Raw genomic sequence first — 4,414 nt, 5'->3', positions numbered from 1 at the left:
AATATGACCCATTAGTCAATGAAGATGGGGGCTCATTGACTCCTGCGCATGACTGCGTATTCACCACATGCTGTATTTATTTCTTCTTTCTTTTTTTCTGGTTAGTTTCACCCCTTCATCTTAAATGCATGCAGGTCAGGTCAACCATCCAGTAATTCCACCAAGACCACAAAAAAAAAAAAAAATCAGAAAAGAAAAGATGCGACAACCATATGGACGGAACACTGGGGGCTTCGGGCAATGAAGAGGAAGAACCTTTTGCCGGTTCAGCCAAACGAAGCAAGCAGGGTCTCGCAGAACCCCTCCTTTTTCCCAAAAGCCCTTTCTTCCCCCATGGTATCTCACCCTGAAGTGCTGGAGCTCATGAAGACAGTGCACAGGGAAACAAGGAAGGGGGAGGCAGTGCCTGCCAACAGCAGGTGTTGGTCCATCCTTCAGGGAGCAGGCAGCAGGCTGGGTACTGATGTGTGGCGGAGAGAGGGGGCCTGGCAATCTGGTGCGGAATGGTGGAGCGTCTGGATAGGCAGATAGAAAAAGGATTCAGGTTCAGATGTTTAGACAGTCCAACACGCCATCAGAATCCGTGTAATCTTGCTTTTTTTAAATAGCAAGAACGTGTTGTCACCTTTGAAGTTTTGTGTCAGGAGAAGGCCAGCGTTTTTTTCCCGCTTTTTTTTGGCCCTGGTCACTCTATGCTGGCTGGAGCGCTATCAGGCTTCAGCAGCTCCACTTGAATGCGGCTTCCAACTGGCCACTGCTGCAATCCCATCATCCTCCTACTGCCTCTAGGTTTGGCGTTTGAGCTTGAAATCGGCCCTTGGCCCTGGAAAAAATACATGGCTTAGTTGTTTCACTACTTGCCAAATGTTATGTGATGGGTATTTGTTTTAGTTTTACGTTTGTAATTTTTCCCCCAATGTCTATTCAAATATTTTTCTGCATTTTTTTCCCATGAAAATACTTTATTTAGAGTATGGAGACAGCTATAAGTAACTATTCCTAAAGAGAGATTTTTCAGTGACTGTCGGTTTGACCGACCAATGGCTCTGTAGATGGGGGAGTGTTCAGGAAACCTGTTTGATAATAGTCATTATTTTAGCATGACTTTTATTATAGTGGCACTGAAATTACACACCTACACTTTAAATGTATAAATTAGCTGTTAAACTTATAGGGCCCTATCTTACACCCAGCGCAATTGACTTTGTACACCGACGCATGTATCATTCCTATTTTGCACCCGCGCACAGCGGACTTTTCCCTCCACAGACGCACGTCGGTAAGTTAGGAAATGAACTTGCGCTCCCGGGGGAGGTTCAGCGCAAAGAGGAGGCGTGTTCCGGCGCAAACGTTCCCTGGTGCTATTTTGCAGGTTTAGAAAACATTGCGCATGTTATTCATATGCTATTTTAAGGGCGCATGCTTGGCCATAATCAATGTAGCGTGTGCACAACGCGCATACACTTTGCTTATCTCATCTACACACAGACGCAGCAGTTCTCATTTTTAGAAAACCATACATTATTAAAAGGAAAAATATTAACACATGAGGGAAATCAGTGTGGTGTCCATGAAGATGTGAAAAAATAGGCATAAATCTAGCTTACACATTTACCCAAATTATTATACGCCTGTTTAACCGAAGCTAATTTGGGTGGGTTTCTCCATCCCCAATGTCACTTCTCAGTCTTTTACGGCCCTGACGAGAACGTCGGTCTCCTCGGCTGTGAACCGCTCCTGGCGCGCGCCTGGCAAATCCACTGTTATAATAGCAATCCGCCATGCAACAAGCGCGCCTGCTCTTAAAGGGAATGTGAGATGACGCTCTGATTGGTTTATTTCACGTTACGCCCAAACCACACCTATGAATAATGAAGCTACTTCAGACCAACCCATTTTAGATTTGCGTCGGGCGCAAGAGTCATTTATCCCGCCGGTATAATAGCAACAGCGCCCAAGACCCGCCCACAAAGTTACTTGCGTTTCACGCTTGATACAGTACTTGCGTTTCAGATCGTTAAAATAGGGCCCTTTATCTTAAATTTATAGACTATATTTTGCAACTAAAAAGTCTTTTGTAGGGTCTTTTTGAAAGTGTGGGAAGATCTGCATCTCTGTCAGCATATGAAGTAAATGAAGATTTGTTCTTCATTTCTTCAGCAGATCCTCTGAATTATTGATTTGTTCATAAAGAGTAATTAGATATCAAGCTTCCTTATAATAATGAGATTATTGCATCAATTTAGATTCACTGCAGGCAAGTCATTTAGACTCTTTAAAGGTTCACACTGTATTCTTTTGTGATTATGCTGTAATTCTTAAGTCGTAGATGATTATTTTTAGGATAAATAAAAATAGACAAAAATACACTAACTTAAGAGTATCCAGATTTAAAATGGACAACATAGCTCAGATAATTTGAACCTGCGATAATTTTTTTGAGAAACATTTGAGGATATTTGTTTAACATTTTATATATGTTTTTAAATATATAAAATATTTTGTTTAAAAGTTTTGTGTATACACTTCCATCCAAACGTTTGGGGTTTGTAAGATTTTTAATAGTAGCAATATTGTGAAATGTTATTACAATTTCAAACTGTTTTCTATTTGAATATATTTTGAAATGTAATTTATTCCTGTGAAGCTGAATTTTCAGCATTATTATTATTCATTATTATTATTATTTCAACATTTCTTATTATTAATGTTGAAAATAGTTGTTCTCCTTAATATTTTTATGTCATCTTTTAAAAAATATTTTTAATTTAAATAATGTTTTACTTTTAAAACTATTTCATCTTGTTAAAATATACACATAGAATATTTTTAATGTTCTTCAATGTTTAAAAAACATTCTCCTATCCCAGCTTACAGAGAGAATTTTCAGTATATATTAAAAAATCTCTGACTTTTGATTACAGACTGCTCAAAAAAGCAGTTTGAGGCATTTTTGAAAGGAGACGCGTGAGATGACTAGGGATATTACTGGATTTTTCTGGGCAACAAATAAGACTTTTTTTTCTTATTTTAAGATACTACAAGTGGTCTAATTTTAAAAATGTTATTTCCTATGGGCCTTTAACTCAAAGTGTGACCGGACCGCACATGGCGAAAATATTATTCCTAAACCATAAGTTACGAAAGAAACAGCTTTGTTCTTTTTGTTGTACGACATCTTTGGCTCCACTCAAGACTCTGTGTCATCAAACATTCAGACAAAGGATCTGCACTCGAGACACTGCATGCTATCTCGAGTCATCAACTGAAGACAAGCCATCCGCTCGTTCCAAAATGGCACAGAGAACTAGCGCGGTGTCTTTGGCTTTAGAGTTGTTGTGGCTGTCATGTTCAGCAAGAACCATGTGCTGTGTGTAAGACTGCCATATGATGGGGAACCTGTCCAGCTTGAGATGGCTCTTGTCCCATGTGGGCAAACCAACCCCCCTTAACTATCCCACTTTAGGCTTGTAAGTTTTTTTTTTGTTTATTCTCTTTTTTTTTTTGGGTACAGCACATTGACACAACAAACAGAATGGGTTTTCACAGTGATTGTGGCCAGGCTGGTTGTGAACAGTGGCTGGCAGCGAACTCACAGTCTGGATCTGGCTGAGAAACGCTGTGTTTGAGGAGCGAAATCTGTTTCCTGTCCGCACAGCTCACAGCCAGGTCTTCAACTGAGGCCAATATCTCCGTTCCCATACCGTCCAGCCACATTCACTGCTGTTTCTTATCTCATCCAGGGCCTTGCGTCTACTTACTTGGGGTGTTACACATGTATGCAAGCAATACAAATGTGCATGGGCATCCAACGTGTCCTATTTCTACAATTCCCTGCGCTAAGACGACAACAAAACTTGCGTCTTTGGCAACATCTGCTGTTCGTGCCCAAGTTGGGTTTCATGTATATATAATAGATGTGTTAGCTCTCTAAATGCTCAGTGTGTCAGGCAGCAGCTGACGCCTCAGGTGAACTGTGCAGCAGTCAAATAAAATTATATCCGCTCCACACACCTCTGCAGACCGAGAGCGCAGAGACCGAAGCACTTGGCAGAAGTCCGCAAGACGTCTGTAGCACACAACGAGAGTTGGGTCGGGAATGAGCGGAAAAAATGTGAAACGCAAAAAATAATTTTTGGATCAAAAGCCGCGTCCAATCAAACTCTACGGTACTGTGACATATTTGGTTGAAGCAGCCAAAAAATGTCAAATGCCAACAATGACAGGTTGCGTGACATGCTCTAGTCCTCGAAAATCATAAACAAAACTATGAAATGTACAAATAAAGACTACATTAAATAAAGAATTTAATATCGCGTCCTGAAGCAAAAATAAAAGTGTGGTTCCTCTCGAAGTTCATTTTAAAACTCAATGTTAATGCCCACAGTGCTTTAGAAAATAAAAAATTATGAAA

Source organism: Abramis brama (assembly GCF_963993115.1).
Source record: "Abramis brama genome assembly, chromosome: 6".
NCBI classification, from domain to species: Eukaryota; Metazoa; Chordata; class Actinopteri; order Cypriniformes; family Leuciscidae; genus Abramis; species Abramis brama.
Note: the sequence above shows the minus strand (reverse complement) of the source record.